The following is a 13,307-nucleotide window of genomic DNA, read 5'->3' as shown; positions in this document are numbered from 1 at the left end:
TGTTAACTAACATCAACAACTGCCCCAAGCTTACCTTTTGCTAGTCCCTTAGCAAAACTAAACTTAACTAGGAATATAAAGATTTCAAAAACATTGTAGCAACTCCTCTTAAGTACACATGTGTTCAAACAAGAATTCCGCTCCAGAGTAGAATAAACCTGATCTGACTTCAAACTTAACCATATTACCTTCAACCATGGGGCTAGTAGCCTTCACTTGGGTCTTAAGTAATTGAAAGACAGAATAATCAAGTCAAGCACTATGTCTCAAGTTATTTGCTCAACCATTATTCCAGAGTTTTATAGATTTTCAAAGATAAAACTTAGAGCTCTCCGTTGTATGACACTCTCAAGTCTCCCAATATATGTGGTATTTGTGGATCGTCACCAAGGAAATAGCAGTGTTATGCCTTCCTCTTCCTATATCTAAGGCTTATGTGGAGCTTATAGGTGTGGAGAAAGCATAAAAGGGCATACTTGCAATGCATATATTATAAAGTCAAACAACGGATCCAAAGAGAGTTGAGTCATATAATCAAATCAAGATGTGCAAGTGTATGGATGTATGGTGGATATATATGGTGGCTAACCTAATTCTACTATGCTCCTTAAAACATATCTCTCTTTTGAATACTTGAAAACAACTTTGCAAGTAAACATGGGCTATCTTATTCATCTTCTTTTCCCTTTTTTTGACGGGCATCTAAGTACCCATTGTTTTAGATATTTCGGACACTTGTCCATTTTTTTCATCTCTCTCTTTTTTTGAATAACTTTTGCATAGCCCCATGCCTCTTTTCTGCAACAAAACTCTTGAGAGATAGCAACAAGAAAGTGGAGCACTTATTTGATGGATATCCTATAGAGCATATTTTTGGTGTTTACTCCCAATGTAGGAGTAAAACATTTTTGGGTGGATCTAGATGGAATGGCGGTTGTTGCGCCTACCCCCTGTGTAGGAGTAGTGCATATGTGGATGCTGAGTACGTGATCTTGATTTTAAGAGCATGACAAACCTCACATAAGGCATCAACAAAACTGGACTAAACTCAATGCAAAACAAGCAGCATACATGAGTGAAAGTTTTTCTAATCTAAATATCATATATGGCTTTTGTAGGAATTCAAGCTTTTGTCATACAGGAGCTCATCATGTAAGATTTTTATATTTTTTCAAAAGATAAATCTTCAGAACTCTAGTATCACTAGGAACTAGATAAATAGCAGCTTAGACCTTCTCATATCATATCCATCAATTACCTAGACTTAGATCAAGCATATGCTACCCACGAGTTTCGAGTTTAGAGCAAATTCTCATGTCAAAACAGTCATATCCAAAACTCAGGAGAATTCAAGGCTGAAAACTAGGTACTTGAAAGAAATTACGACAGAGCAACTAGTCATTATTTCTATTGCAAGAGGTTATCCTCAGAGTCCTTTTATTTAACTCCTAAACACTAGACACACACTTTTATTTTATTTTATTTTCATTTTTAAGATCGCACCTTATTATATATATATATATATATATATATATATATATATATATATATATATATATATATATATATATATAGCTAAGACAATTTTTTATTTTGTTTTTGTTTATTATTCATCTTTTTATGTATTTAACACATATATAGAAGACTCAAAAATAGTAAAACCAAAAGGGAAAGAAATACTTAGCTAGATACATGGGGGATGCTCCTCCCCCAAGCTGGATGTTGTCGTGGTCATTCTTAAAGTCACTCTCATCCTTCCAGAAGTTGTTTTCCTCATGCAACAGGTGTAGCAACTTTTTGGGAAAATATACTTCGGATGGATGGCTTTACTTTTATCATCCTGCAAAATACTCCAACAAGAACACCAAAACTCATGGCACAGATTAAGATAAGAGGTTAGTGATCAGCTATTCAGAGATTTGTTGTCCTTGGAGGTTAGACAGATTTCTGAAAGTTCTAGCAGGATGTCTACTAATATATTTTTGGATTTTCTTATTTATATAATACAGAATGGAAGTATTTATGTATAATATATATTTTTTATGGGATTTTATACTCCGAGAAAATTACTCACATGGGGCTTTAGGTTTTTCATAATGCAATAATGCAACGCAGTAGTGAAACTTTTTATTTTTCCTTTCTAAATGCAATGCTAATGTAGAAAAGTAAATATGCTAAAGTGAAAAATAATTCATGCAATGCTAGAAAGTAAATATGGATAACTACCGATGTTACCTCACGGCCAGGGTTCAGATTTTTAAGTACTCCAGATAGGACTCTTTTCCAATCTTGATCATTCCTTGGGTGCATCAGTCAGCCCCGGGGATGGAGACCCTGATGGTTGTACCTCTTGTGAATCTGGTGATGATGTCCCCTTTTCTTTCGATACCTACTTGGTCTGTGGACTTGGACTTGGTGGAGCGGGTTCATCCACTACAATTTCTTCAGGTCCTTATATTCCTCCCACTCATTATTTGGAGATTGATTCTTCTGTTTGCGGGATCGACGTCTCCTCCTAGAGCAGGACTTCTTTGGCTATTCATAAGTGGTATAACTATTGAAATAATAGTGTACCTTTTCTCTAGGGAATTGGAAGTGGACTTGTCCAGATCCGATGTAGATGATCGCGTTGGTTGTGTTGAGGAATGGTCTTCCAAGAATGATGGGTGTATCATCTTCTTCTTCTCCCAGGTCTAGAACCATGAAGTTGACAGGGGCAAACTGATCATGTATTCTTACCATAACATCTTTTGCTATCCCCTCCGGAAATTGGATTGATTGGTCCGCCATCTATAATTGCATATATGTAGGGAACAAAGGTTCATCACCAAATAAATATTCATATGTTACCTTCGACATTATGTTGACCCCTGATCCAATGTCGTAGAAGGTCTTGTGGAAGATTCTTTATCCAATGGTACACTCGATCGTTGGTACGCCTGGGTCATCCTTCTTAGCAAGGAATGGTGAAGCAAGGAGGTGATCATACTCTGATCGGAGTGTGTTGATCATATTGACTGTTTCTTCTTGAGGTTGTCGGCCTTTGTTCTTCCTTCTTCTCCTGTTGTTCTTCTTCTTGGTCAATGTTGTCTCTTTGGGTAGGTATGACGTCTGCGGATGTCCAGGAGAATGGTGTATACGATTCTTGAACGAAAACTTCTCCTTTTTATCCTTTATTGTGAAGCAGATCTTGGCACTATCCATGTAGATGATAGCTTTAACGGTGCTTAGGAAAGATTGCCCCAAAATAATGGGCGCCCTTACATCTCCAGTTGTTTCCAAAACCACAAAGTCTACGGGAACATATGATTGCCCCACTCTAATGATGGCATCTTCAAGAATTCCCTTGGGGTAACAGAGTGACTGATCTGCAAGTGCAAATGTATATTTGTGTACAACAAAGTATCTCCATTAATTTTATCATAGATTACCTTAGGCATGATGTTGACACTTGCTCTGAAGTCACAGACAGCTTCTTAGAAGATGTGAGGTCCAATGGTGATGGGGATGACAGGTCTCCCAGGATCACCCTTCTTATCTGACAAGGTATAATCTATCCACCTTCCCATCGATGGCTCCGTGTAGTAGTAAGCTACATTATGAATATCGACAAGATTCGTAGTTTCTAGATCTTCCGGTTGCCCTAGAATCTTACCTTTGTTGGTTGGAGGAACAGAAGCCGCCAGTTGAGCTATTTGTGATTCTATCATTTTATTAAAGCTATGCTGGTTCTTAATGGCAGAAGCAAAGCTATCCATTATATTGTTTACATTTTCTAGAATTTTATCATTAGAAGCTACCTTTCTAGATAATCCCTCCATAATCTTGGATTGACCAACAATTAAATCTCTCAAGGGTGTTTGATTGAAATTATTAAAATTATTACCTTGATAGTTACCTTGGTAGTTTGGTCTTTGTTGTTGGTTCCATCCTTGATTGTGTTGAGGATGAGAGTAGTTATTGTTGACAAAGTTCACATCCTCATGGATTTTAGGGCAGCTATTCCCTAAATGCCCAGTGCTTCCACACACTTCACATGTCATGCGAGAGTCATGAATGTGCATGACCTCTTGCTTCTCATTGGCATGATCTTCAAGCTTCTTCATCAGTAGGTCCATCTTGGCAGATAGCATGTCTACTTCCTTGAGTTGATGTATACCTCCAACTCTTTTGTGGGTTTGAGCACGTTCTTCATTCCAACCTTGATTGGAGGCCATCTTCTCCACAATAGGTGTTGCATCTGGTTTGGTGAGTGACGGGAATGCACCTCCAGCAGCAGCATCCATTGTCTCATGGGAACTGTTGGTCAGCCCATGATAGAAAGTCTGCATGAGTAGCCAATTCTCCATCCCATGATGAGGAAATTCTGTAATGTAATCTTGGAAACATTCCCATGCCTCAGGGACAGACTTGTCATGTTGTTGCTGAAAGCTTGAGATTCTCCCACCAGAGCATTGGTCTTGCCTATGGGAAAGAACTTTGCTAGAAAGGCGGTGGAGCAGTTATACCATGTTGTATTTCTATCTTTATTGGAGTAGAACCACTGCTTTTCCTTCCCCAAGAGTGAGAATGGGAAAAGGCAAAGTAGTATGGCATCTTGGGTTACTCCTTTGATGGTGATGGTGTTGTAGATCTCCAGGAAGTGTTGGAGATGTGCACTTGCATCTTCATGTGCCTTTCCACAGAACTGGTTGGCTTGCACCATGTTGATGAGAGCCGGCTTGAGCTCGAATCCATTGTCTCCGACATTGATTGTCGGTCTAGTACGGATGTTGGCCATAGTTGGAGCAGAGATTCACAGAGAGTCCTGTTGGCCATGGCTTCAAATTCTGGTGTTAAGCTTTTCCTTATATGGTTGTCTTCCGATTTCAAAGTTGGAGTCTTCTTGAGCTTAGCTCTAGTTCACCTGATTAAAGCTTCTGGATCTTCAATGTAGTTTGTTAGAAGGTCAAAACTGGTCATACATTACCCTACATAAGATACAAAAGTAGACAAAACAGGGGTAATCCTGTTTGAGCAGAGGTCAGTGGTTTTCCTCGATCACATCAATAAGTATAAGTTTATCAATACTTCCTTTGCTGGTTACCTTCCCCGGCAACGACGCCAAAAATGCTTGGTGGTATTTATTAATGTGTCACTTGTTTAAAGTACTTAGCCACCTATTATAAACCTATACCTCCTAGCTTTACTAGGTTGTCATCCCTAGTGTTGATGTCGAAAGGTATTGTTGGTACTACATAGTAGCACTACTAGAATAATACTAAGCAGTTCTTTATTAATGCAAGTGACTAGAGAAAGAATATATAAATCTATGAATGAAAAGTATCCGCAAGCACACAGATAATTATACCATTGTAGCATTTTACCCGAGAGTATTCCTGGTATCGTTATTTATATTTTAGCACTGGGAAGGTCTAGCATGGATATGTATTGTCAACTTATACTATTTAAGGAGAGACAAACTATAGCCAATACTCTACTCAAAACAGGGATAAGTCATAAGATAAGATATGTATATATGATAAGTAATGATAATGATAAATCACTTAGAGCACTCCTTTCTATAGCATTAGCATGGTCAGGTAGAATATTAGAGGAATAATTCCTAAGTCATTCTTAATTACAAGTCAAAGCACATATTTGATTAGTGCAATTACACCTAGTAATCATGGCTAAGATGATCATTATATCTACACAGAAGGGATATTACTAAGGAAGATTGAGGGCAGAGCTCATTCTACCTTCGTAATTGGACCCTACGTGCGCCTATATTCGGGGAGTGAACTACAAAGGACTCAACAGGAGTGTCACATCCGCGATCTACCACATGGCCTAGAATATAGGGTGTATCCACCGGTAAACAACATATAAACACCACGCTTACACAATGTTGACCACCCACCCCGTGTACATCAGAGTGAGCGCTATACGAACTTATGCATAAACACAATGATAAACTAGCTATACTAGATATATAATCAAAGTAGACGATGAACATCATCATGAAGAACATCAATAAGATGAATTTTGATATTGTCATAACACTTGTAACTAGCATATAAAAATAATGGAGAAACAAGAGAGAGAGGAGTACGAGAGTTTATATCAAACCACGCTCTTGACAAGATCGGGAATCCAAGTGAAGTCCTGCTTGCCTCCCTCTTGATCTATCCTAACTAGCTATGCTATGGAGAAGGAGGAGCTCTGAGGAGATTAGGGTTTCTATCTTCAAATGACTTAATGACTTATGAGTCTGGGGGAGGCAGGGGTCTGGTTATATAGCCCCGAGGGTCCAACATGAGCCCTTGGATCAAACCAACTTAAGCAACGGCCTAGATGCATCCTCAAATGCGGTGGGAGACCACCTCTCGAAGTTGGCTGATAGGTGGGGCTAGGAGGGGTTGGGTAGACCCACCATGAGGCCGGGCACCTATCAGCAGGTGGGCCCCTACTTTGGTGGTTCACCTTATGGATGCTTCTAGAGCCTTCCCACATAGGTACCGAGGTGGAATTCTGTATTTTGCTTTGACGTTTAGATCTTTCTTGGTGGTTTTCTGATTAAACCCTGCTGAAAACACCGATTCACCTAAACTTATGGAATTTATTAGTTTAAACACCTAGACCTTTGTTGGTGATTATATTTATGCCCTTTTGCATGTTTAATTGATGATTTATATTGGTTGTTAACTACCGTCAACAGTAGGCCAACTGGTGATGCAATCTCCATCTATGAAGCTTAGAATCAGTTGTGTTTATGTACCGCTGATACTTTGAATAGGTATGAACTTTCAATCTGGATCCTTGAAGACTATGGTACTAGTAAATGGGCATTGAAGCATAAGGTGACCACGCTGGAGCTATTTGGAAAGAAAAATATTGAAATTGGTATCGAGGTTTGTGATGCGGCCTACATAGTGATTGCAGTTCATCCATAATGGAATTTGATTATCTGTGTTAGGGAGGACAAATCACTACTTGCATATGACATGAACTGCAGTAAAGTTCATGTCCTCCCTGCCTAGTCCATCGGTTATCCTAGAAGTACCTAGAAACTATTATGTATGAGCGGCAGACCTCACAATCTTCCTTATGTTCCCTTGTTCATGGAGTCAATAGCAGAGCAGTAAAGGTGCATATGCTGTATTTTGTTGTAATTACGCGATGCCTTTGTTCAAGTAGGTAGTTGTTTTGATTCTATATATAGGCCAATTTGGGCTTTGTAACTGAATGAATGGTGTATTGAATATTATTAATTATGCTGCTTTGTGCAGGTGGAGTTGAGTGCTTTTGAACAATTTTCCTCCATTGGCTAGGAGAAGGAAGAGGGGTTCCATGGTGCATTGCCTACCAATTCGAAGGATGCACTAATTATATTCATTTTTACCTAGCAAGCCAGACTGCCACATAGAAGGAGCATAGCTACATCATTTTATTATGTAAGTCTATAGAGATCTGTACCTTTAGTTTGCATTCTATGTACCGCTTGTGTTAGGACATCAGTTGAGAAAGATATTATGGTAAGCGTCCATTGTTATTGTAAGAACATGGTTTATGGATGCAATGATTATATCTGTATGCTTTGTGTTCAATAAGATATTAAGGGTCGTTTATTGTTTTGTTATCACCACCGTCATTGGTGGTGCAAACGTCCAACACCGTCGCTATACGTATTATGCGGCATAGATAGAAGTGTATCACCGTCGAATCGTTCACTAACCTAACACTGATTAAACGATCATCAAAGGCAAATCGTGGTGCAAGGTGACGGTGACCGTGACCGTGACCTTTGTACTGACGGTTCATACGCTGAAGTGATGGTGATGTTTACCTCTACAGACGTGTCGACCATCAAAGCGACAATGAAGTTGCACCGTAGACAGTCGGTTCGAAGCACAAAATGACGGTGCTGGTGACCACTACACTAGCGGTTGATGTGCCCATGCGACAGTGATGATAGCATCCACACAGGCGGTTCGTTTGCCAATTCAACGGTGGTAGTGTGTACCCACGGATGGGTCATGCTCCAATGCGATGGAAGTAAGGACCTTATAACAGATGGATCATAAGCCAATATGGCGGTGTAGTGTACACCGGAGTTGGTCTTAGATTGCGACAGTGAGGGCTATGACACTGCAACAAATCCTCACATCAACGACCAGAACTTAGCCACCATAGACAATATGTGGTCGTTGGGTTCCATCTGCCATCGGTTCCACAGTTGGCCAAAGTGTCCGACGACCAAAAAAAATGCTCGATCGTCATCCAGGTCCATTATGGTCGCTATGCCTCGTCCAGCCTTCCCTGGAAACGCTCGGCACCCACATCCCGCAACCACCTTTCACGCAATCACGCCCCGCCCCTCCCTCACCCTAACAACCATCGCATCTGCTAGACTGCTACCCTAGGCACCTCGTCACCGCCGCTGATCCAAGGGCGTCTCCATCCTCTATTGATGCGCCATGGCAGGAGGGAACCTCGGTGAGGGCGGCCGAGTGCCCATCCTGCGATGGGGCCGGGACCAGGGCTCTCTGTGGCTCGCCCTTGGTGCGTTGCCGACGAGGTTTTCCATCTGTGGCGCCGCACTATGTGGTGACGAGGCCGGCGGCATCCGTGCAACAGGTAGATCTCTGGCCGTGGGCGCCCAGATAACCAGATCTTCATGAGCCCCAGCCCCAACCGTAAGCCATCATCATCCTCAATCCTCATCTACATCTCGAGAAGCATACCCTCTTCAATCCCCACTATGTACGGCCCTGCCACTTGCCACTTTTAGTTACTGTGTTATTGCATCTTTAACAAATGGAATTTTGTTTGTAGATTGCATCTATGCTATCTCGGGAAATTTCCAAGTGCCTCTGCTATTCTGTTGTCATATAAAGTCTGGAAGGTAAGGTTTGTAGACTGCTTCTGCTGAGTTCAGTTAATAGTACAATAAGCTTCGAATGCCTGAACAAAACTGCTTGTGGAGATTCCTTGCACTCAGTATTAAGAAAGTTTGCCTATAATCTGTACTTGTGTAAATATTGCATTTTCTAATATGGATTACATCTTACATTTTAACTGATCTGAATTTATTATCTAAAAACCTGACCTGAAGTTATTAATTTATTGTATCAGTAAGAAGGAAATTTGAGTATTGGTTGCCACCTGAGTAAGAAGGAAGTAGCCAACAATACACGCAATTTGATTTTATTTATGCGTGCATTCCAGTACTGGTCTACTGATGTCATAGGCTTCAAATTTGTGTGAGTTTATTCTCTTGTTCTACGGAATGCAGTTACTTTTTATTTGGTCTTTGCTTAAGTACTACGATTTTTATTGCACCTGTCTTTTATCAGACATGTGCCATATTGATGTGTTGACAGTTTATAGTCAGTAACATGAAAAGGTTGCACGAGCCACCAAACTACTGATTGCTTCAAATCTGTGTTCAAATAATGCATCATGTTTCAGTTTTCCTTGCCAAATTCCTTGTCTGAACCTTTGTGTTATCATGTTCCAGCTTATTCTAGATAATTATTGCTTTTAATCCATATTCAGATAATGATCATGTTTCAGATTCCATGCCAAATTCCTTGTCTGAGTCTTTGTGTTCTCATGTTTCAGCTTCCAGGCATTAACTTCATAGAAGGGGTCAAGTATATATCATAGATATATCAGCCTATGCAATGTTGCTTCAACTAGTAATTTTTCTTTTACCATGAAGTAAAGGTTAGTTTCCAAATTTTATTCTTGCTTCAGATTATTATTTCCTTAAGTTTGTGCACAGTCTTAATTTTACCAATGTGCTCTTCCATCTATTGAAAATTTAAATTAGCAAGCCTCTTTCATATATCTGAAAATAGCTTCATCCATCAACTGAAAATAGCAGAGTTAATGCTTCTTCATCCCTATATTGCTACCAAAACTTTGAGGTAAAATAATATAGGTTTGAGTTGTTATTGTGTATTGCTTGGATGTCAGAATCTCAGATCTTCTCAGTCATAGTTCTGATTATTCAGTGCACATAACGATTCAAGATGTTAACTCATGGGTTATATGTGAATGTCGCACATCTATGGTTATAAAGATATGTTTACCTTATACAGCTGCTTTCTATTCAAGAGCAGCTGTGCTCATTTTACTAGAAAGGGACTTATCATCTTGTTAATTCTTTTAATGATGGATATGGGTATAGATCTTGTAATTTGACACCAGTCCATTTAATTATTAACAGGTTATTATTTTGTTTAGGTCATGTATAGTGTTAACATTGAAGTTACTGCAGGCTTCTCCACCTTGACAAGACCAAGCTGTTGGAGGAAAATGTTGCAGAGTGCCTCCAGTTGAAGATTAGTATTTTAGTTATAGTAGTACAGGCGGTGTTCAGCTTGAAGCATAGCTTATTGCTGCTAATTCTTTGTAATATAGGAACGGTCCTTAAGTTAGGCAATATTAGATTCATGGTTGGTGGTTTTTCTTTTAGTTTTTGCATAGGTATATCATTATGTATTGACAAATTGGATAAATAATAATTGCTTGCTGTTGCAAGTTTATTAATTGTATTTTCTCTGCAGTGAAAAAATACGTCATTGTATATGGTGTCAAGTGGTGGCTGGTGTTATAAATAAGTAGCCAATGTGATAAAATAATCAATATAAATGTGGTTTAAAATATTATTGATCACAAAACATGTGGTCGTTAGTGCCTCATGATAGATGGTGTAACAATATTAACGATGAAAAATGTGGTCGTTGTTATTAGAAATGTGGTCGTTACAAGTCAGTATCAACGATCACATATTGTTCGGTCGTTGAAAAGTTAACGACGGGAAATATTATGTGGTCGTTAATTGTATTAACGACGGAGCTTTTAACGACCATGGACGACCACACTTTTGTGGTCATTAATAACTTTTAACGACCACATTTAGACTTTTAACGACTACATATCCTGTCGTTAATACCACTTTTTCTTGTAGTGTGATCATCACTGCCGATAGCTTACTGCCAAGGCTAAAATTGGACTGCGATGAGGGTTACGATGTGGCTATGAAATGTCCAAGTGTAGTAGTGACTCACAATATAGAAACTATGATAGTTTCTATAGATATTAATTGCATTGCCATGTAGGCAATTTGCTAATGTGGCAAGTGATTTAACAAGAAGGGAGAGGAAAAAATCCAAGAAATCAGGTCTAACTAAGAAACTGGGTCTTCATGGTTATCAATGGACAAGAAACTACTCGTAGCCCAGTAGGAGAGCGAATATGGTTTCTATCACTACGTATGTCCTGTACTGTAGAAAATCTTGCACTGGAAAAGATAGTTTCTTGGTATGATATCCTATGCTATAGAAATTGTTAATAGTTTCATGCATTGGGAGTCCCCTTAGATCTTCCAAGTTCTCTTTTTCATGTTTTATAAAATATATGAAATATATAAAGCCAAATGATTCAGACATGCTGCATTTACCTCCATATAAGACTACATGTAACAGAATATGACATGTTTGAATTAATTCCTGTAGCCCGCAATCTATACTATCAGGATGTGGTCGATGACAGTGCTGAAAAAAGTTCATTCACTGGTCAGCCAGTCAGCATCGTTAGAATTTCTTTCTAGCCTGGCCTGATGGGTGAGCCATGCCTAGTCCGCTAACCTGGCATGGCGTCCTAGACCAACCTAGTCTGATTACTGGTTAGCCTAATGTAGACTGTTAGTTTCTACTATATAACTGCTTGCTCCATAAATCCTACCTCCAATATCACCTCCCATCATTCCCGCTCCCCCTCCTCTAGCATCCGCTTTCTCCGCCAGTCACATTCTATTTCCCCTCCCCTGATACCGATCCTTCATCGCCTTCCCTTGATCCCGTGCCCTCCTTCGGGATCACCTTCGCAAACTTTTTCTGAGGCGACCTACCTTTCCATATCTCCCCTTCTCTAATCCTGAGAAGCAACAATAGTAGTTGAGCTAGACACCTTCTGTTCCTCCCCTCCCCTCTCCTAATTCTCTCTTGCAATGGCGTAGGCACGATGGTGAGTTCCTCCCCTTCTTGATTCATGCAGGGGTGGCAGCGGTGCAAGCTAGCACAACGGTAGTGGCATGTGCCCAGCATGCTTGGCAGGTGTGGCCTCAGTGGGTCATTAGGCCATTGGACCACATCCTGGCCAAGCTAAGATGTTATAGGGTCATGCCTATACTAATGGCATAGCCCATGCATAGGCATGACATGACACAATTTGCTAGTAGGGCCATGCCTCAGTGGACCGAATCTATACCTAGCCGTGCCGACCATTTGTCCATCTATAGCTGGAACCACCATGAGTCTAACAAGGCACATGTTTTGGCATATTAGATGACAATGAGGCATGGGGCGGCAGCATGTTTGCCCCCTCCCCCCCGAGAGGGGTCTCTGAACAACTGAATTAGCTGAATCTAATTCCTTTCTTGCCTTCATTATTCCTCAGCAACCAATAAAATCCTTGCTCAACTTACTAAACTAGGATGCATGCAAAAACTTAGCAAACTTTAAACAACCGAGGCTTTTCAACCACTAGGTGTTGCGCGCTCCTATGCCAGAAATGCCGATTTCTACCTGTTGTGGCATGTGTATGACTTGTTCACAAAGGATCCGTTTTGTTGGGCTGTTGGGGCTACTTTTGCTTCTGAAAAGCCAAAAGCCTAACCAAAGGGGCTGCTTCTTGGAGGCTGCTTTTTTAGAAGCAGTTGTTTTTTTTGTAGTACATTTTTAAAGCACCTTAGACCCTGCGTTTGGCTTTTTGCTTTTCGAAATGGATGGAATAAAGAACTCCTTGGTAGTTGTTTCAAGAGAGATAAAGATAGGAGGTATAGTTTATACTTGTTTAAACCAAACAACTTCAGCTTTTCTATAGCTCACAGCCCACAACAGCTTTTCTCCACAGCCATAGCTCAACCAAACAAACCCAGAAGTATCCGCAACATTTCCACCCTCTAGGATAAACAGCTCATCCTTAAGCTAGAATGTTAGATGCGCCTTTATGAAGCTGTCAAGTCATGCCTAGGTAGCCTCGGCATCATTGCGACTAGCCTAGCACACCACCACCTCCCAGGTGCCACAATTTAGGCGCACATAGACAATGGAACTCCTGTGTGGGAAGAACATGGACGCGGAGCACTAGCTATAGAGGCACCATCATCATTATAGGATCATTGTGGTATGGTTTGAGGAAAACAACATGGAAGACATGATGAATTTTAGCCTTGGGAGGGAGGTGGTCGATATGCCATGAGGCCAATGCACTGCTAGGGGTCATAATAGCATGGGGCAAGCTCTCCACTAGAC

At 40.3% G+C, this 13,307-nt stretch overlaps 1 non-coding gene across 1 annotated transcript; it reads left to right on the top strand.

The window, feature by feature from the left end:
- The first annotated feature begins 4,347 nt into the window (after nucleotides 1–4,347).
- Nucleotides 4,348–4,455, top strand: LOC136490308 (small nucleolar RNA R71). The gene has a single exon (XR_010767598.1). It is a non-coding gene; the product is annotated as a small nucleolar RNA R71 (small nucleolar RNA).
- The last annotated feature ends 8,852 nt before the right edge of the window (nucleotides 4,456–13,307 follow it).

The sequence above is a fragment of the Miscanthus floridulus genome, chromosome 10 (genome assembly GCF_019320115.1).
Source record: "Miscanthus floridulus cultivar M001 chromosome 10, ASM1932011v1, whole genome shotgun sequence".
Taxonomy (NCBI): Eukaryota; Viridiplantae; Streptophyta; class Magnoliopsida; order Poales; family Poaceae; genus Miscanthus; species Miscanthus floridulus.
The sequence above is the reverse complement of the archived record's forward strand: the minus strand, read 5'-3'. Positions and strand labels throughout refer to the sequence as shown.